A 22,008-nucleotide genomic window follows, 5' to 3' on the forward strand; every position below is an offset into this window, starting at 1 on the left:
GAGTAGAGTGCCATCAGAGAGCAGTGGCGAAGAGTAGATTGTTTCAGAGTAGAGTGGAGTGGTGTAGAGTGGTGTGGTGCAGGGTACAGTGGAGCGGTAAGTGCATTGGTATTGAGCGCAGTGTTGAAGAGTGGAGTGGTGCAGAATGGAGTGCCTAGCCTGGAGTGGTGTAGAGGCCACTGTCATAGAGTGCAGAGGTGCACAGTAGATTAGAGTGGCTTGGAGCTCATTGGCGTAGAGTACAGTAGAGTGGTGCAGAGTAGAGTGCAGTGGCATAAAGTAAAGTGGCTCAGAGTAGAGTGGCATAGAGTAGAGTTACAACAAACAAATGATGGACGGAATGCTGACAATGCAGACATTCTCCCCCAGTCAAGAGATCTGGGTTAAATCCATCGTTCTTTTGCCCACTACGCCACCCCAGTTCAGACATGGCCATATGCAAATCAGTCTTGACCCTGTGCCTCATGGGCACAGTCCAGCCCGAACTGCCAAGCCATGTCTTCCCTGGACCGGAAGTAGAGTGGCATAGAGTTCAGTGGGAAAGAGTGCACTGCTGCGGAGTAGAGTGTCGCAGAGTGCAGTGGTGTAGAGTAGAGTGGTGCAGAGTGCATTGGTGTAGATAGCAGTGGCGTAGAGTGGTGCAGAGTGAAGTGCCTGACTGCAATGATGTAGAGTGGTGTAGAGTGCAGTGGCGTAGATTATAGTGGCATACAGTGTAGTGGTGCAAAGTAGATTGGTATAGAGTGCAGTGGTTTAGAGTGAATTGGTTTTAAGTAAAGTAGTGTAGAGAACATTGGTGTAGAGTGTAGTGGCATAGAGTGTAGCAGTATAAAACTGAGTGGCGAAGTAGGAAGTGTCGTAGTGTGGATTGGCGCAGAGTGGAATAGAGTGATATATAGTAGGTTGTTTTAGAGTAGAGTGAAGTGGCGTAGAGTTCAGTGGTAAAGAATAGAGTGCTGTAGACTGCAGTGGTTCAGAGTAGATTTTAGTGGCTTAGTGTGATTTGACGTACAGTACAGTGGCTTAGAGTGGAGCAATGCAGAGTAGAGTGGCATAGAGTTTAGGGGTGGTGCAGGGTAGAGTTCAGTGGCATAAGAGTGGAGTGATGCAGAGGAGATTTGTGTAGAGAGCATTGGCATAGAATAGAGTGGTGCAGTGGCGTAGAGTGGAGTAGAGTGGCATAGAGTGCAGTAGAGTGGTGTAGAGTGCAGTGGTGTTGAGTGCAGAGTAGAGTGGTGCAGAGAGCAGTGATGTAGAGTACAGTGGTGCAGAGTAAAATCGAGTAGAGTGCAGTGATGAGTGCAAGGATGTAGAATGACGTAGTGTTCAGTGGCATACTGTGCAGTGGCATAGAGTACAATGTTGTAGAGCACGGTGGCATAATGTGCAGTGGTGCAAAGTATCTGGCATAGGTACCGGGGCATATGGTGCATTGTTTTTGAGTTAAGTGGTGTAGAGTGAACTGACGTAGAGTGCAGTGGTTTAGAAAGAGTGGTGTAGCGTAGAGTGCAGTGGCATAGAGTGGCACAGTTTAGAGTGTAGTGGCATAGAGTAGAGTAGTGCAGATGGGCATAGAGGGCAGTGGTGTACAGTAGATTTCTTCAGAGTGGAGTGAAGTGGAGTGGTGCACGGTAGAGTATAGTAGTGCAGGGTAGAGCACAATGGTGAGGAGTAGTGGCACAGAGCAGAGTGGTGTAGAGTAGGGTGGCGCTGAGTAGAGTGACACAGCATTGATTGCAGTGGTGTAGAGTGGAGTGGGGCAGAGTGGAGTTGAGTGGCATAAAGTGCAGTGGCATAGAGTATATTGTTTCAGAGTAGAGTGACGTGGCATAGAGTGGAGTGGTGCAGGGTAGAGTGGAGTGATATAGAGTACTTGTGTACAGTGCAGTGTTCCAGAGTGGAGTGGTATGTACTGGTGTAGAGTGCAGTGGCGAAGACTGCAGTGGTGCATAATAGAGGGGGTAGAGTGCACTGGCGTAGAGTAGTGCAGAGTAGAGCGGCATAGAGTGAAGTGGCATAGAGTGCAGTGTCAGAGTGCAGTGGTTCACAGTAGATTTGAGTGTCGAAGAGTGCATTGGTGTAGAGTGCAGTGGTGCAGAGTAAAGTGACATAGAGGGCAATGGTGTAGAGTAGAGTGGTGTAGAGTGCAATGGCAAAAAATAGAGTAAAATGGCATACAGTGCAGTGATGCAGAGAAGATTGGCATAGAGTGCAGTGGTGTAGAGTGTATTGTTTTTGAGTTTTGATACTGTCCCCCACTCTCTCCTTCTGGCCCGTGTGCAGAAGTTGGGTATCATTGGTGCCGCCTGGAAGTAGTTAAAATCCTTTCTTGAAGGTAGAACCCAACAAGTATGAATTCCCCTTTCGTGTCAACCACTCAAGCCCTCCACAGGGGTCTATACTGAGCCCTATGTTATTCAATATCTATATGACCCTTCTTACTCAGTTGGCTGAGGACCTGGGTGCTAAAGTGGTCACTTACACCGATGATACTCAGCTCCTGTTTACCTGGAAGAAGCATGAGACCGTTACTACCCACGTTAGAGCCTGCTTGTCTGCCGTGTTCAATTGGCTCACGTCTGCACAGCTGAAATGTAAAAAAGGCAAAACAGAGATCCTATTCTTCGGGGAGTTCCCCCCGCAGTTTTGGCATAATTTTTGGCCTAATGCTATCCCTAGGCCTTCACCATTGGGCCATCCAGTAACAAATTTTGGGGTCTGGTTCGATGAAAAACGTAGCTTCTGTAACCAGATTAGCAAATTGACTGGCACCAGTTTCGGTATCCTGAAGCTTCTCAGAAAATGTCTGCCACTGTTGCCCCCTTCTGCTAAAGAAACTATCATCCATGCTTTGGTCACCTCCCGCATTGATTATGCAAATGCATTGTATGTTGGGCTTACTGGCTACCTGATGGATAAGTTGCAGGTGGTCCAGAATGCCACCGCTCAGCTGCTGTTGGACCTTCCCAAACGTACCAGTGTTAGGCAGCATTTGCTCAATTTGCACTGGTTGCCGGTAAAAGCTAGGGTCATGTTCAAGGCCTCGGTTACGGCCCATGCTGCGCTCTACGAGTATGGCCTGCCTATCTTAGGAAAAGAATTCTGTTTTATATCCCTGGCAGACTCTTGCGTTCCTCGAATATGCACCTGGCTACCATTCCCAGAATTCATCTGAAAAGAAAGGGGGCAGCTCCCTGGCTTATTTAGCTGCAAAGTCCTGTAACTCTCTTCCTCTTGATCTGCGAAGCCTTCGGGACCCCACTCAGTTTAGGAAAAAACTCAAAGCCTTCCTATTCAACTGAGTTGGTTCCACAGTCTCTTTTTTCTGTTCTGTTTCTCTTGGGCTCGCGCCGGGACACTCTTCTGAGTAGCTGTGCGCGTTATAAATCGATGATAACATGGTGTAGGGTGCATTGGTGTTGAGTGCAGTAGTGTGAAGTGGAGTGATGTGGAGTGGTGCAGAGTGCAATAGAGTGGCGTTGAGTGCAGTGACAGAGTAGATTGTTTCAAAGTAGAGTGAAGTGGCATAGTGTACAGCGATATAGAGTACAGAGTCGTAGAGTGCAGTGGTGCAGAGAATATTAAAGTGGCTTAAAATAGATTGGTGTAGAGTGCAGTGGTGTAAAGTCCAGTGGCTTAGAGTTTAGTGACTTCGAGTTCATCAGTGTAGAGTTCAGTGGCATAGAGTTCAGTGGTGTAGAGTGGCAGAGAGTGCAGTGTTGCAGAGTATACTGTCATAGAGTGCAGTGGTGTATAGTAGAGTGGTGTGGAGTTAGATGGCATAGAGTGCATAGAGTGGTGCAAAGTGGTGTACAATGCAGTGGTGCAAAGTAGAGTGGCGTATGGAGCAGTGGCGCAGAGTACAGTGGTACAGAGTAGAATAGAGTGGGGTAGAGTGCAGTGACACAGAGTAGAATAAAGTGGCATAACAAATAGTGGTGTAGAGTGATTTGGTGCTGAGTAGATTGGTGTAGAGTGCATTGATTTTGAGCAAAGTGGTATAGAGTGCATTAGCATAGAGTGCAGTGGCATAGAGTGCAGTGTTGCATGTGGAGTGGTGTGGGGGTGGTGTAGAGTCCAGTGGTGCATAGTAGTGTGGGGAAGAGTGCATTGCCATAGAGTACAGTGGAGTGGTGTAGAGTATAGAGGTGTGAAGTGGTGCAGAGAAGAGCGTAGTGATGCAGTGTGGAGAGGACTGGTGTAGTGTGGGAAGGTGCAGAGTACAGTGTAGTGACTGGAGTGGTCCAGAGTAGTGTGGAGTGGGGTAACATGGAGTTTTCATGGTATGGTAGCATACTGCCATTACAGACAATTAATCTTCAGTTGAAATGACCATTACATTTGCACTCACATACAGTTTTACTGATAAAAGTATACGGTGCACAAACAATACTGTGTGGAAATGTATTCACCCAATGTATTGATTTGATTGTAAGCACAGTTAAGTTACAGACATTTACATTTTGATGTGAATTAGAAAAGGAAAAACATCTGTATAGCCTTCCTCAAGCAGGCTCCCAGAGAAAGAAATATAACTACCAAGCTCCCTGGAAGACACAGCCTGACATTTGAACTCTGTCTTTGAAAGGGCATGAAATGTTACAAGATAAGGACAACATTTAAAAGCCTGTTTACAGAAAGCGAGTTCATGAAAGAATACAGTAAACAAGATTTGGGCAACGAGAGGGACGAATTTTGGCTGAACAGTCTGAAGCAAATAAAGGCAGCAAATAGTAAGCCAGAAAATGTGAGTTACACATCTAATGGTAAGCAACAGGTGGAATGCATTTGTAGGTCAACTTTCTGAATGTCCCCAAGATATCTTGAGCAAATCAGACAGCTGCGCTATCTGGTAGGCTGCGACCTAAATACAGATATTGTTTAGGGCTTGCCTACAAACAGCTGTAACTAATGGAGATTTCATGTTTCTTTCAGAACTGCACCGCCCCAGCCCCACCGCCCCAGCCGCTGTCCGCGCCATGGCCAGCGCTACCAGTTCCAAGTGATCCTCCTAGGGGACGCCACGGTGGGGAAGACGTCGCTGGTGCAGCGCTACACCGAGAAATCCTTTCTGGAGCAGGCGGTGTGCACCCTGGGCGTGGAGTTCCATGTGAAGATGCGTGAGGGTCAAGCTGCAGCTGCAGCTGTGGGACACTGCGGGGCAGGAGCGCTTCAGGTGAGTGACGCTCCCAACCCCACAGCCGCAGTGATGGTTCACTGGAGCGACCTGCAGTGCGCACACTTGCTTCCTGACCCCACCACCATAGCGGCAGGGACAATTCAGTGGGGTGCCCCGCAGTGTATGCTTGCACTGCAAGTTACCGATTTCACAGATTCTTCGGGGCAGGAGCACTACAGGTGTGTGACGCTCCCGAGCCCAGCACTTTAGCAAGCAGTGGCGTGACTGCAGAAAACTCTCGCACTGCACATAACTGCAGAAACCTTTCAGGCGATTGGGGCTCCTGTGCACGTTTCAGAGCAGCAACATTTCAGGGTAGTGTTTCTGCGCAGGCGTACTGCACTCCAGGTGAGAGAGTGACTTCTATGAGTGACCTCAGCTCACACGTGCATTTCCTCCCCTGTGGGCAGGAGTGCTTTAGCTGGGCGTTTTTAGGCTTATCAGGTAGGCAAGGGTATTGGGTGGTAAATGTGTTTTTAGGGGTGTGGGGAGGGTAAGGGTATTTTTATCATTTAGGGTGGGTAACCATATTAGGTGACAGCAATTTCTGAAAAAGCCAATAGGTCTGGTTTTAGCAAGCTTGTGTTTTATTTATGTATTTATTTTTTTCATGTTGAAAGCATTAGCCACAAAAATATAAAAAAGACAAGTAAACATGCCAGTTACACGTGGTAACCATATACTGGCAATAAAAATAAGGATGACACATGATGTTATAGAAAAGTACTTGTGCATCCTAGCACGCAAGCATATTTAGAACGGGTACACACAGCCATTTCAGTTTTTATGCACACCACAGGGAATTAAGGTTCTAATTGGCACAAAGAGATGGTACTACTGGCTTTAAATCACTTAGCCCGAAGACACGGTTTCAACACACAAGGAGGCCTAAAAGAAAAAAGTCAAAGGATAAACAACAGATTAAAACAAGCATTGACATAGCCAATAGGTCTCGCCTTTGGGGCCTTATAAGTATTTAGTTATGCAGCACAATATCCTTGGTGCAACAACATCAACTGTTGCATGGCTAAACACTTATAGGGTCCAAAAGGCGAGACCTTTTGGCTATGCCAATGCTTGTTATTTTCTGTAGATGGGTAAGTGGGTTGCTGCTTTTAACCCAGAGATCCTTTTGTCATTTGTAGTTCAAAAATTGAAACCCTTTTAATATAGCACAGTAAGTTAAGAAGCATATGTTACCCCAACACATTGTAACCCTCACTGACTTTTGTAGCACATCCTGTACATTGATTTACACACATATGGTGTATTGGTAATGTATAATGAGTACTTGTGATGTAAAGCACTCTGACATCCTGGATTGGAATGAGTAGCGCTGTAAAAGAAATAAAACAAAATAGTGGTATTTAAATTGTTATTTTGTTAATACTGGGACAGATCAACACATCTGACATTCTTACAGTGCATGCATAGGTCTTGCATACAGGGACTGAACAAAGTCAAAAGCATGCCACTCAAAGTACCTGTGAAGCAATAACAAGCTTGAGCTTTTGCTTCCCTTTCATTGCATTTGCAGTTAGGTGTGAGTTTCCAGTTAGCTCCTATTCAGGGTACTAATTCAAAAGGAGGCCTGATGGCCACTTAACTTTAAGCCTGGGCAAAGCACTATGCTACGCTCGCGTAGTTTGCGAAGTTTGCGCTACTTCGCACTACGTGAATTGCACGTAGCACAGTGCAAACATGCGTAGCATTGCGTAGTGCAGCGGTCATTTGACCGCGAGCAAGCAAAATGACATCCCGGCGAGACTTTTTCCTTGTTCGCGATCAGCAACATCAAGTTGCCAATCGTGAGTGTGGAAAATAAACATCCCGGCGAGATTCTCAACGCGGGGAGGTCAGGTTTCTCATTGCGAGTGGTCGCATATGCTCGCGACCGCTCGCGGTGAGAAACTACCAGTCCGCGTTGAGAAAGCTGCCGCTCGAGTAAAAATCTACTCGAGCGGTAGAAAACTACAGCTCGCACTGTGCAAGATGCCGTTTTCAATGATTGCACAGTGCCGCATGCTTGTCCGCACTGTGCAATCATTGAAAATGGCATCTTGCACAGTGCGAACAGGGTACTACGCAGTTCGCGAAGTGCTACGCGTAGCACGCGTTGTGTAAAGTGCACTTTGCGTAGCTTCGCGTAGTGCTACTTCGCGAACTACGCCCAGGGTTACTTAACTTCCGCCTTTGTTTTGGCTCAGCTGGAATGTAAAATAACAAAGCCCCCTCCCTGCACGTTGCTGCTTGGACAGAAAGCAGACAATGTGCAGGCTCTATTGAATGTGTCCCGGTGTCTGAAAATAACACTGGAACGTGTTCAGCATATTTCTGTGGGGCCCAACCTCCTGGCAGGGGAGGAGGTGTCCCCCTGTGAAAAGGGTGGGTAGAGGCTTCCACCCACGTGTACTCTCGACTTAACCCTCAACGTAGCCATAGCCCTGGCAAGTGCCATTCTTTAGTTTGAAGCCTACTAGACAGCGCATGCGCGCCTTGCCTGTTGCAAGACATAATGGATTACAGTGGACTTAAAGTGAACCTATTGCTTACCATTGGTTGGCTTCATTGTCACTTTGATCTTCTTGCTTCTTACTTGTCATTGTCTATTGGCTGTCCTTCCTCTTTTTGTGTTTGTCCCTCCACTGGGGCATGAGTGCATAACGTGTGTCCACTGCTGTTTTTGACTCGTTTCTTTTTTCTTTTTGTTTAAGCACTTCCCTAGAGTGCACTCTATCTCTTGCCTATGTGATTCTCCCCCAATCGCTCCCACTGCTCTTACGTTGTTTACTTTTTCTCCCCCACTCCATGTTGCCGTCCGTCTCTCCCGTTTTGCTTCCCTCCCTACTTCCTCAGTGCTTCTTCCTAACACCTACACACTCCATGTTGCTTCACCACCACCATCGTGTTGCTTCCTCCACCCCCATCCTCCATGATTCTGCCCTCCACATTGCAGTCACTCACCCATGTTGCTCCCTTTGTATTTGACTCCTGGAGAAGCTGAGGATATTAGGATCTTCTTTGCCAGGGAGCAAGTGACCTGCACAACTTTTAGATCAACTTTGCTGGGTAGCAAATACTGCAGCACTACTTGTAAAAGTGTTCAGTGGTACAAAGAGCCACATGACCCACAAGCACACCCTGGGGTGTCAAAGTGGAGGAGGACAGTCCTTCGACTTTCTTTCCCCATTGACAAGTAACACCAGCTGTTCTCCTGCCCATCCAAAGATGATGTAGAGTGGGTGCTGCAGAGGCAGTTGCTTCTTGTTTCTGCTCCACAAGTTTTAGATTGAAGTTCAAGGACTCCACAGTTTTACAATATCACACTTTTTAGTTTTCAACTTTAAGACTGGTTTTAGCTGTGTTAAGGCAAAAGCCTATTGTGGAACGCAGTGCTTTACGTGGAATTAAAAAGCTGTAGGTGGGGTCTCTAAAAGGATGTGGCCTAAGTAATCAAGTACATTGCTTGAAACATATGAACTACAATTAGAATTGGTAGTTGCGGGGGGAGGAGCCTAGCGCGCAACCAAGATGGCCGCGTAGGTGCGAGGCTCCCGAGGACCTCCGCGACCTCCTGAATTAATCCTGGCGATATCCTGTCCTTGTTGAGGGGACTGTGTTGGGGAACCGGAGCTGAGGCGCCACCCGTTTTTTGGGCTCGAATCGGACCCCGAACGCCGGTGGGAGCAACGATCGAAGGTTGCGGCCTTCTCCTCGCCGGCCCCCCGGATTGGAGTAGTGGGGCGATCCGGGGACAAAGTGAATAACAGCGGCGAGCGGGGCTGGGCGACTGGCGTACCCCGCACTTTCGCTTTCGCTTTTGCGCCCTCCTAGCTCTCAAGCCGGGTCGGGCTGCGGAGCGGGGTGCGGTGGCCTTGTCCAGGAGCCCGGCTGACCCGCCGGCGGTGGGTTGACCCGCGATTCGGTGGTCGCCCCTGCCCCCCCCCTGGCACCCGTGACTGGTATAGCGGCCCGTTTGGGGAGCTTGGCACGACTGTGGAAGAGCCAGCATGTCCACCAAACAAGATGGCGACCGGGCGAAGGCGAAGACGACCCGCCGTGGCACGGCGCACCAGGCCAACAGTATGGACCGCTACACGCTTCAGAAGGGTTCTCCGGAGACATCGAGTGCATCCCCGGTGGGCCCGACGGAGGCATCTGCTCATCCAGGGGATCTGACCCTCCGGGACGTCATGGGCGCCATCGCAGAGATGAAGGCCTCGGTGGACCAGCGTTTCGACACCTTAGCACAAAAAATAGACTCGGTCCTTGTGGATGTGAGCCTTGTGAGGGCAGACTTGTCCAAAACAAACGACCGAGTCGACTCCCTGGCCCACACCACGACGAGCCTCACGACAGACGTGGTGGCCCTCCAGAAGGAGGTGCGCCGGCTTGGCCAGGCGAGCGCCCTGATGGACCGGCGATTGGAGGACTCCGAGGGTCGGGCCCGGAGGAATAATGTCCGTATTGTGGGGGTCCCGGAGGGACGAGAGGCGGAGGCGGCGGATCTCTTCGTTGAAGATTTGATCCTGACCCATCTCCAGCCCCGGGGGCTGAGTAAGCTTTTTGCGGTGGAGCGTGCTCACCGGGTCCCCGGGGGCAGACCTAAGACTGGTGCCCCGCCGCGGCCGCTCATCGCCCGGATTTTTAATTTTCGGGACAGAGATGCTATCCTCCAGACCTCCAGGCAACAGGGACCGGTCAAGCTTGACAACATGGAGATACATTTCTACCCAGACTTTACTCCGGCGGTCCAGAAGCAGCGACAGAGCTTTCTTGGGGTTAAACGTCGCCTAAGGGACCTGAACCTCAAGTACTCAATGCTCTTTCCAGCCAAGCTGAGGGTAGAGGTGGATGGTCGCACACACTTCTTTGACCGGCCCGAGGCGGCTGGGGACTGGCTGGACACTCTGCCTGGAGATCGGGGCCGGGGGGGCGGGGGGGGCGCGGCTGGCGAGGAGGGCCCGCCGGATCAGAATTGAGGGGTGACTGAATAGACCTTGCTCTGGACGCTGTTCCTTCACCATTTCTTGCTTGCGTATGTTCCCCTCCTATGGAGGTTGCGTGGGGTCTGTTGGGGGCTTCCCTCCTCCTCTGGGGGACTAGTTAGTGTTTAGCTATGGGGCGACAGGCACACTGCACTTTGGGGGGGCTGTCTGGGCTCATGCAGGGGTGCAGGGAGGGGGGAGTTCTGTTGGGACCGGGGGGTGGGGGGGGTGTGTTGTTTGTTAGCACCGCAGGGCCAACCCGCTACTATGTTCTTGTTATTAGGATGCTCGATGGGGGACGACCGATTGATTCGACGTATGATGGGGGGTAGGGATTTGACTGTGTTGTCATGGAATGTTAACGGCCTGGGGGATAGGATTAAGCGTGGTGTGGTCCTGCAGTACTTAAAACGTATTTCACCAGATGTTGTCTTCCTGCAGGAGACGCACCTTATAGGTAACTCCTTTCATGCAATGAATCGGCGGGGATATCGTTTGGTGGCGCATTCCGGCTTCACCTCGGGCTCGCGGGGGGTGGGTATTATGATCAAGAACACGCTCCCGTTGGAGATTGATGAGGTGCGCCATGATGAGAGGGGACGCTACACGGTTCTGGTGGGAAGAATGGAGGGTAGAGTGTTTATCTTTATATCCGTGTACGTCCCGCCTGGGTTACAAGTCACCACATTCGCGGACCTGGGGCGCCTCCTTCTGGACCTTCCGAGTGGCCTGCTGGTGGTTGGGGGGGACTTTAATGCGGTAGCCTCTGGGTCTATGGATCGCCATCCCCCTAGGGACCTCCCCCGGGCACAGGCGTGGCTGCCCGGCCTTCTGGACACGCTGGGCCTGGTGGATTGCTGGCGATTAAAGCATCCCGAACTGCGACAGTACACCTTCCACTCGGGTGCCCATGGTAGCCTCTCGCGGCTTGATTACATCCTTGTCCCGGCGGCCCATGCAGGGAGGGTGGGGGAGGTGCGCCATCTAGCCCGGGGTATCTCAGACCACTCCCCATTGTTGTTGCATTTCGATCTCTTCCCGAGGGGGGATGGCAGGGTGGCCCCAATCAATGCATGGTATTTGCGTGACCCCACCATTCGTGCCGATTTGATCAAATCCTTACAGCGATATTTCGACGAGAATGTGGGGTCGGTCTCTTCCGCCATCTCCCTGTGGGAGGCTTTCAAGGTAGTCCTTAGAGGGGAGGCCCTCTCCTTTATCTCCCATGCCCGGCGGCTCGAGCGGGAGGAGGTGACCCGGGTGGAGGCCGAGATTGCAGAACTGGAGGGTGACCTGGGGAGCGGGGTAACAGACGCCAAGTTGCACGTTCTACACCTAAAGCAGGCGGCCTATCGGGCCCTCGTCACGGAGGCGGCCAGGGGCCTCAGTAGAGAGCAGCAGGGGCGATTGTATGATGTGGGTGATAAGGCTGGCAAATTGATTGCGTGGTTGGATAAGAGGGAGAGAGCGAGCCGCGTGGTGCCTGTGATTGAGAGTGCTGATGGTGCGTGTGTCACCGAGCCGGAAGCCATTGTCTCCTGCTTCGCGGATTATTTCCGCGAAGTCTACTCCCCGGTTTCCCCCTGCTCGGAGGAAGATTCCCATGCCCTGCTTCGGGACATCGCACTGCCCTCCCTAACGGTGGAGGACAGGGATTCGCTTGACGCCCCTCCCACCTCGGACGAAATTGCCTTGGCTATTCGCTCGGTTGCATCCGGCAAGGCCATGGGCCCCAATGGTATTCCCATCGAGCTCTACAAGCTACGCCCGGATGTGTTGGCGCCCCACCTGCGCGCGATGTTCCTGGCGGCCCACTCGCAGGGTTCCCTTCCGCCGGACCAGCGCCTGGCCACAATTGTGGTGATCCACAAGGAGGGGAAGCCCCGTGAACGGGTCACATCCTATAGGCCGATTTCGCTTTTGAACGCGGAGCCCAAAATCCTTGCCAAGGTGTTGGCCAACCGGTTGGTTGGCGTGGTGGGCGACCTGGTCCACCAAGACCAATCTGGCTTTATACCGCACCGCAACACGGCGCTCAATCTGCGGCGCTTGCACGGGGTGCTCGCGCGTGTCCCCTTTGTGCGGGAGCCGGCCATCTTGGTATCCTTGGACGCCACCATGGCGTTTGATACGCTGGAATGGCCATACATCTGGGCGATGCTGGCGAAATTCGGGTTCGGCCCGGGTTTCATTAGCTGGGTCAAATTGCTATACTCGGGCCCATTGGCGCAGGTGGTAGTGAATGGGCGAGTCTCGGCCCCATTCGCGCTTGGGAGGGGTACGCGACAGGGTTGCCCCCTGTCGCCTCTCCTGTTTGCCCTGGCCCTGGAGCCCCTGGCGGAGTGGCTACGGTGGCACCCCTCTATCCGTGGTCTCCGCTGGACCCCCGAGCATGAGGACCGTGTGTCCCTCTACGCTGACGACATCCTTCTGTATCTCGCCTCCCCGCGTAAATCACTGATCGTCCTGGTTGATGTTTTGCGCTCCTTCGGTCGCAACTCGGGCCTGGTCATCAACTGGGCGAAATCCTGTGTCTATGTGCTCTCCGGGGAGGCTCCGGCCCTACCACGGGATTGTCCGATCCAGATTGCCCCCCACGGTTTTCGGTACCTGGGTATCTACATCACACTTGACCCGGAGGCCCACTATGAGCGGAATTTGCTGCCCCCCCTCCAGCGCTTGAGGGAGGACGTGGTGCGCTGGCGGCGTCTGCCGCTCTCGCCGCTCGAACGAGCGGCTTTGTTCAAAATGATGTCCCTGCCGCGATTCCTCTACGCCCTCCAGAATACTATGGACTTGTTCCCGGCACGCTATTTCCGTGAGGTGGAGGGCCTCCAGCGGCGCCTGTTCTGGGACGGGAGGCCGCGCATTGCTCTGGCTAAATTGACGCTCCCGTGGTACGATGGGGGGGTCGCCCTCCCGGACATTAAACGGTATTACTGGGCCTCCCAACTAGCTGCAATTAATCATGGCCTTTATGGGCCCGCCTTGAACCCGGCATTTGAGATGGATAAAATGCTCCTACCCGGTGGCGATTACAATCGCGCGCTCTACTCTGGCGCGCCCGACTCCCGTTTGACGGGACCGACGCGTGTTATGGTGCGTGTCTGGCACGCGGCTAATGCAGCTATGGGGTGGAAGAACCGTTTGACCCGGGCGTCACCGCTGTATGCGTCTGAGAGGTTGGGCTCCCTATGGACGTCGAAGGGCTTCGAGAAGTGGGACACGATCGGAATCAGTACGGTGGGAGATCTCTGGACGAGGGGGGGATTCAAAACTTTTGAGACGCTGCAGGCGGAGTTTCAGCTGCAGGGCAGTGAGTACTTTCGGTACCTACAAGTTCGCCATGCGCTGGGCTCCGTCTTCCCGGACGTCGCATCCATTCCGGAGTCTTCCCCCCTGGAGGACAGAGTGCTGGACGGCCATGTACCGGACAGCACGATCTCCCTCATATATAAAAAACTGATCAACGATAGGTCGTGCCTGCTGACTAGTCTCCGCGAGGCCTGGGTTGCCGACGGGCTGGAGCTGGACGGCGAGGATTGGATTTCCGCGGTGGCCTCCCCGAAAGAGGTGGCCATCCCGGCTCGCCTTCGTTTCGTCCAGCTCAAGATCCTTCACCGGGTTTACGTGACGGGGCCAAGGCTTCTGCGTATGGGTTTTGCTGGTGACGGACTGTGTAAGCGTGGCTGCGGGGCGCTGGCGACTTTCATGCATAAACTGTGGGAGTGCCCGAAGGTGGAGCGATTCTGGCGTGGTGTGCATGAGGTCCTGCGTGTGGTTACGCGTGTCGCGCTGCTGCCTGAGGCGAGGAGATGCTTGCTGAATGTATGGGAACCGAATGACTATTCGGTCCCGCAGACGCGGTGGGTGACTCTGGGATACATGATAGCTAAGCGTGACATTGCTCAATTGTGGGGATCCCAGAGGCCCCCTGCGGTATCGGCCTGGAAAGAGCATATGGATTGGTGTATGTTTCGTGAAAAGGTGGTGTATGTGGCGAGGGGTAAGCCTGGGGCGTGGGTGAAACTCTGGGGCCCCTGGAACGCCTACCGCGGGGGTATTTGTGAGCCACCACTGCTACCGGCTGCCTCACCTGTTCCGTCTCCCTAGACGGCCCCCCCTCCCTCGGCCGCGGGCGCGCGGTCCCCCCAGTCCCTGACCTACTCCCATTCCCCTCCTCAGAGTTCTGCTGCTGGTTTGGATCCCCCACTTATGGAGCACGTGCTGTCATTTTAGATCGCGGGTTGCCTTGCGGGTGTGGTTTTTTGGTGTTGTTTTGTTTCACGAAAAGGGAACCGTGCTATGGGCTTGGAGCTGTGTGGCCTGCACCACTGATTACTCCTGTTTCACTGCTCTACACTGCCGAGAAACTTTTACTGTATGTATGCAATATGCTTTTGTCATTCTAGCGGCCGGCCGGGTGGTTGTAGGCCCATACCTGTAACTTTTACAACCTGCAATAAACGGTTTCAAAAAAAAAAAAAAAAAAGAATTGGTAGTTGCAAATGGTACATATGTGACCTTCACTATGTGCACACTTTAGAGCGGTTAAGGATTGGATGAGCATGAAATTTGAACACTGGTATGGCCCACCGGCTCACACTGCCTTCAGTCTGAGATTCAGAACTTTCAATCTTGCCTAGTATGGGCACCCTCACACAACCAGAACTCATCAGGACACATTAATGCAACAGCTCACATATTCAATGCAAGCATTGGAAAACCCAAATACTCAGCCTTCTAGAGCCGAGACCTCTTGGCTTTGCCAATACTCAGTAAATAAAGTAAAATAAAATTTCAAAAATGTGGTAAAGCAAACAGTTTACAAATATCAATAAATTCAAAGTCTTTACTTATGTAAAATATGCAATGCATATACAGTAACATATTAGTAACACAATTGACAAAGCCAACAGCTCCCAAATGTGAGACATATTGGCTTTGCCGATGTTTGTTTAGGAACTGCCATTGGATGGGTAGGCTATCCTTAAAGCTAAAGTATTTCTTGGAAGGTTACATAACGCTTTAAGTAGTCCATTCTGGTAAGCAAACAACTGTTTGTCCATATCATTCTGCTCCTCTTGCTGTCCCTGTGCGCCACCAGTGCTGGTTGAGGCCTCGCCACTTCTGGGCACAACCACCGCTCACTTGCGGGTTTGCTGATCACGCCTATATGGCAGATACCTTGAAATGTTGTTTTCAAAATCCATTACCATAAGGGCTCCGTGCATACACGAAACTGTATGGTAGCCATCGGGCATGGCTTCCGTATGCCAGTGCCGTCTTCCTGTGCTATTCATCATCTAGTGAGTGAAGAACAAACAGAGAAGAGAGCACTGGAAGCATTTCAAGTGCACTTTCACCATCACAGGTTGGATTTCTAACTATTGTGACATTAAGCATACATGGCACTAGAAGCGTATACAAAATAAATAAATAAAATATTCATAGGGCTTATTCGAAAAGGGACTTTGAACTGCTTAGCGCCAAACCGCCTTTTAAGATGCAGCAAGACTGAATAAAAGGATATTTTAGGGGAAGGGAAATGCCTCTATGTCTTCCTTTTTTGTCCGAAATCCCAAAAATGTCAAAGCATACGAGTGCTGTCTTTGCTGTTATGCTTCCTGCCATACCATTTTTGGGACAGTCCTACAGGAGCCTTTTCACAAAACTTTAATGGAGCCTTCTTCCATATGGTATGTGAGCAGTATCCATAGTGAGTCTGTATAGGTGCAGTGTTACTGCATGTCTCAGGGCAGCCATTTTAGTGAGTGAGTGAGAGACTTACAAGCGCAGTATTTTTCCAACGGCATCACGGCGCTAGGTCTGAATAAAATGAAGCGCTACAAATGCAATATAGCAGTGGATTTTAAAAGCCCCCGCCAAAGAAGATATGATTAGAAGTGTATTGAACAATCAGCAAGTTGCAAGCATTTACATAGCTGCAGAATGCTCTCTCATTAAAGGCTATTAATGCAGTGTTTTAAATTGAGTTTGTGAGCAACTCACAGCTAATGTATCACTTTGGATGGTTGATTGAACTTGCAGCCAATCAATCAAGTTTGCAACCCCACTGTAGCAATAAATCAGAAACACAGCAGTTACAATTATAGTCTCCATGGGCCAGATATAAGGTTTGGTTGAGAGGGTACTCCATAGCAATGGTGATGAAGTACAGTCTCTTTCAAACTCTCGATCCGCCCACACAATTTAGGGTTCAGCAGACCAACAGTATTTTGATGAAGGAGCCTACTCTGGCACCGTCACTGACATCTACGATGGCCCAACGGAGTATGGGTCGTCAGAGGTAAGTGACCCGACCGTCTTCCAATTTAGAGTGTGAGGTCGGATTGCTTTTTTTTGCTGTCCGTTACCACTAGGTAAAAGCTGGCAGAGAGGGACAGTAAAAATAACAAACAATGACCTCAAAACTATGGGAGAAAACTCCCGTGGTTTTGGGGCCATTAGCTTTACATTCTTCTAAAACACACTCCAGCTTTGGGCATATGATTTTCAAAAATGTAAAACTTTGGAAAAGTTTGACGGCCGGCCTTCATTTATGTTTGACATTACCATCTGTCTAACTTTGCCTATATGGACAGGAACTGACATGACTGCAGTTCCTGTCAGTATAGAGAGATGTTTGTGGGGCTGGCAAGCATCTCTAAATTTGGTGGAGAGGAGGTAAATCAGGGCTTTGGAGTAAAGTACTCCGTGGTCCCGAGGGACATTAAACCATCCTCCAAACTCTAGATCAGGTCCCAAGGTTACCATCGAACCTTTGCTCCCTATCCTCTTTGAGCCCAATGCACCTTTCAACACTATCAATTAGCAAGTTCTACTTCTCTCCCTACCTGCATGAATATCCCCAAAACAGCTCTTAATTGATTCCCCCTCTTTATTGCCAATATTCTACAACATGTTCACATGGACTCTTCTATATGAACTCTCCTCTCTCAGCCAAGTTCAGTCTCTCAAGATTCCCCTCTTGCCTAATGATATTTAATCTCTATCTGGAGTCGTTAGGACTTCTACGGTCTGAACGACATGGCACCCTAAACCAGGGTGTCGATGACATACTGCAGTACTACAAGGTATCATCAGCAGCCAACATCCATTGCCTGACATAGTTTTGGATATCATCTAATCCTGAATGCCTAGAGAACTCAAGATATATCTGGACTCAGTTAATTCCCTTCAGTAGTGCAAGGAGTTCCAATAGATACAATAATGTCTTAACTCTGTGCAGCCCAATGACTTTCCCCACTCCTTCTCCACTAGTAGCAAGTCTGCAGGATCCATTGTCAACCCATGACTCTCTTTCAAGGAGCATGCTAAAAGTAGCAGACGGTTCAATTACCAAATCAGCCTCCTATTTAGGCTTGAGTTTTCTCTCTGAGCCTACACAATATGCTCCACTATGCAATTTCTGGTCTCATCACACATTGACTGCACACTGGTATTCTAGACTTCACAATCTCTACTCAAAAAGTGACATTCTCTGCAGCTGTGTGACTGACTATTAGCTTACACTGACTGGACCCAATGACTTGCAAGGAGCTCCACTGGCTCTTTCAAAGCGTTTCACAGCAGCAAGGGTCACTGCCTGGGGAAAAAACTACCTTTTCAAAGTAATAAACACTGTACAATCTTGATTGTACTGGATGCCCCCAAAGCAAGGAAAGCCAAGTTAAGGAAAGACTGATTTTCCTCCAACATCTCCCTGCATGGAATTATATTCTCCTCCACCACAGACTGGCCTTGTCACTGCTGAGCTTCAGGAAAGACACTCCTCTGCCACAGGGACCTCTCCGTATAATCCTAATCTGTGTATGTCCTCCTCACCTGCTTGGTTTGTGGGGTGCAGAAAACAATGTTAGGGTGCTAAGGCTTCTTCCTGATCTGTGGATGTGTCAGGGTGCCTATATAATCATATACGAGAAGGAAGAGAAGAAACCCCGGTGGTAAAATGTTTGCGAACTGTATTCCTAGGGACTCTTATTTTATTCATGATGTGTGCATCTAACCTGATGAATAGAGAAAACTATTTTTTTAGGGTGGCTCTCAAAAGAACCATTTTGGGAGTGGGGTTTTGAGGTTTTCTTTGGGGCATGGTTTCTTGTGCTTTAACTTTTTATTCAATTGCAGCAGCAAACAGCCACGTTTAGACTTTTTTTTACCTCTGTAAGTGCGCTTCCATCTTCTCCTCTCCAACCTTCTTATTTGCTTCCCAATACCGGAGGTGAAATTTACAATCCATACAGTATAGTTTGAAAACACATTAAGTTCTGTTCAAGTCCTCCTTCTGACTGGTCAGCAACTTCCCAGGCACACTTAGCATTGTGACACTCTGCTCTGTCTCAGCTCTGTTCCGCTCCTGCCGGCACCTCATGTACTTATTCTCATGCTTAGATTTGAGATACCTTTGCATGTTTAATTTCCCAAATAGGTAGCGTCCTCAGTGTCCTCGGCTGAGCTTTTGCTTACAGAGCTTAGAGCTCACTGAACAGGTGTTCAGTTTCTTTACGTACGCTGTGTGAAGAAATCCAAGGCGATGGAGTCCTTTGATGGTCTTTCCTGCTGCACAGTCTCTCCTGTGCAGAACTCTTCCTCACTTTCAGTGCCTAATGCTGTTATTGATGGTCCTGAAACATCTAATTATCTCTTTTCTGCCATTATTTTCTTTGTTGATTAAGCAGTTCTTCCCTCTTTCAAATGCTCAGGCCTCTTGATCTAGTAAGAATGATAGATTTGCTCTCTGCTTTCAGGGAACAGGCAGGTTACCGGAGCTCTCAACCAATGAGAAGTTCAGAATGGTCTTTAAAATGTCAATTAGTCTGTGGACATCTGGGTACATCACAGAAAATGCAGCCCTTGTTGTCAGGCTTGTCGGGCTGGGATTCTGGCTAGAGTCTCAATGCACGCTCAAAATATGTTGGGTGAAGTATGTTAAACAAACTTACAATTTGAATGTGACCCCAGGGCACCCTACGGGGCTTTTATTTAAACATGAAGGTAAGTATTATAATGTTATTTGTAGCACAAAGATGTTGGTGATATGTAGAGAATTTATTTTAGGCTGTGGGCTTAACACTCCTGTTAGAAATGGGGGTCTCTAGTTGGTAATGGGTTGCACCTTTGTCCAAGTAGGGACCCTTCCTTCTAGTCGGGATAAGGGAGTTACACTCCTAAAATAACCCCTGCTCACCCCTTGGTAGCTTGGCACGAGCAGCCAGGCTTATCTTAGAGGAAGTGAGTAAACCATTTGCACATAGTCAACAGTAATACCGTATAAGCACTACATAGGACACCACACCAGTTTAGAAAAATATCCAATATTTTTATATACTTAAGACAAGACTAAAAATGATAAAAATCCACAAAACAGTACTTAGAAATGCAGGGCGTCGGCGACCTCTCGTTGAGCTTCCGAAAGCGGAGGTTGGTGCAGGAATCGTCAGTCCCTCGATGTCACACGCGTTGCAGATCGAACTCCTCGTGGTTGAAGTCAGGAGCGCTGATGTCGGTGGGCGTCGGGTGCTGTGGTGCGAAGTGCAGCAGTGCATCGTGTGATGCCCTCAGGTCGGTGTGCGAGCAACGGCTTGATGGCGGTGTCAGATGGCATCGTCGGTGACACCAGGGTTGAGGTGCGAAGTGATGCGTGCTCATTGCAGTGCTGGCAGGTCAGGGTGCAAGCAACGGCGTAGTCGTTGCTGAAGCGCTGTCATCGGCAGACGAACTGCAGTCAATGGCTCCAGCGTCAGTAGGCCAATGCTGCGGTGCAGGATGAGGACAGTGCGCTGTGTAACTTACTAGGGGTGCCCTTGAACCACAGTGCAAGCAGCGGCGTCAATGTCAGCGTGAAGCAGTGTCGTCAGGGATACCAAGGGGGCATCATGAAGTGAGGCGTGCAGAGTGCGGTGCCCACAGGTCGCGGGTTGGTGGCAGCGTCCAATGGCGTCGTTGGTGAGACCAGGGTCGCGGTGCGGCGTTGCGACGGTACCCTCTGCTGTGCCTTCAGGACACGGAGTCTGCAGTGGCGTCAGGTTGCTTTTTCTTCTATTGCAGCAAAAAACACACAGTCCCCAGTGCTGAGGGCAGAATAACTTGAAGTCTTTGCTGTTCCTGAGACTTCTTGAACAGGGGGCGAGCTCTATATCAAGCCTTTGGAGATACTCAAAGATAGAAGTTGTAGAAAGTTCAGTCCAGTCCTTTCACTGCCCAAGACAGAAGCAGACACTGCAGGACAGCATAGCAAATCACTAAACAAAGTGGTAGTTCCTCCTCACAGCTTCTCCAGCTCTTCTTCTTGGCAGTCTTCTTGGTCCAAAAGATTTCTTAACTTCAGGGGTTTGGGCCCCACTTTTTATAGCCCAAAATCCTTTGTCATCTCAGGCAAAGTGTGTCTGTGCCCAGCCAGAACCAGTTCTGCCCTCTCTGGTGTGGCTTCCTGGCAGGAGGTGGAAACGGCTTTGTCAGAGGCAGACCAGGCCCATTCAGGTGAAAGGAAATCTCCCCCCCTACTCTAAATGCATCCCAGGTCTTTTCAGCCCTTTCCTGGCCCACCTAGACTATGTGGAGCCACAGCTCCTCCCCAGGCCCTGTCATCCAAACCCCATACAGTCAATCCGCAAGCCCAGCAGAGGCCTAATGGATGGCTGAGCAAGAAAATACCTACTTTCTAAAAGTGGTATTTTCAAACACAAAATGTAAAAATCACCTTCACTAAAAGATGCATCTTTAGATTCTGAGTTCAGGCATTCTAAACTTTATTTTTCTACCTAGTTCCTAGGGCCAGTTATGTTTATAAGATGTTATAAACAAACTCCCCATCCTGTCCTATGGGAACAGATAGTCTTGCAATAGTGAAAAACGAAATTGGCAGTAATTCACTATCAGGACATGCCACACACACCAGGGCATGTCCTACCTTTCACATACACTGCACCCTGCACACAGGGGTACCTTAGGCCTACCTTAGGGGTGATGGACATGTAAGAAAAGGGAAGGTTAGCGCCTGGCTAGTGGGTACACTTGCCAAGTCAAACATGGCAGTCCCAGACTGCAATGGCAGGCCAGAGTTACATTTACAGGCTGTTTGTGTGGGTGGCACAATCCAGTGCTGCAGCCCACTAACAGCAGTTGATTTACAGGCCCTGGCACACTCAGTACACTTTACTAGGGACTGACATGTAAATCAAATACGCCAAACATGGAAACACCAATCCATAACACAATTTACAACAGGAGCACTTGCACTTTACCACTGATCAGCAGTGAGAAAGTGCGCAGAGACACTAAACCAGCAAAAACTGAGTCAAAACCCGGAGGTCAGAAAGCAAAAACTCAGGGAAGACATGCCAAAAGATGCCAAGTCTAACAACTCCCAAGATGGCACCTGCAGTGTGCTACCTTGACAGCTAGGCAACAGACTTAATGGCGCTATGAAAGTGCCATTGCTGTGGTCACAATTTTAGATTTATTGAGTCTGCCACCATTTTAAGTGCAACACAGCCAACAGCCTAAAAACTAGTCTTTAGACTATTGCCAACAGACATCTTTTTAACTTAATCGGAGGGCCCATGGAAGTCCCCCCACCATGGCCTGGAAATCAGGGTGTTCTTCCTCTCTCCCCTTATTTGGCCTTTTTGTTGTTTTGGTGGTTGCAAGATTAATTTCACTGTTGCAACGAGCCAATCAGTGTTGTTTTGTCTGCTGACCAAAAGTAATCTAAAGCTCCTTCGGTCAACGGGAGGTGTTTATTTTTTTTAATTTTGGTCCGCAGATTGCCCCAATCTTCAAACTTCTGCAGATGAATATAGTGAAGATATATAAAAG

General features: G+C 49.8%; 1 long non-coding RNA gene across 1 annotated transcript in view; it reads left to right on the forward strand.

The window, feature by feature from the left end:
• The window catches only part of LOC146831399 (uncharacterized), a 75,887-nt gene that overhangs the window by 2,707 nt on the left and 51,172 nt on the right, over window positions 1–22,008 (forward strand). Inside the window, exon 2 of the long non-coding RNA XR_014961562.1 lies at window positions 4,936–5,176. This is a non-coding gene — a long non-coding RNA (uncharacterized LOC146831399). The remainder of the gene's footprint in view (window positions 1–4,935; window positions 5,177–22,008) is intronic.

This window comes from Triturus cristatus, chromosome 5_1 (assembly GCF_964204655.1).
Source record: "Triturus cristatus chromosome 5_1, aTriCri1.1, whole genome shotgun sequence".
Classification (NCBI taxonomy): Eukaryota; Metazoa; Chordata; class Amphibia; order Caudata; family Salamandridae; genus Triturus; species Triturus cristatus.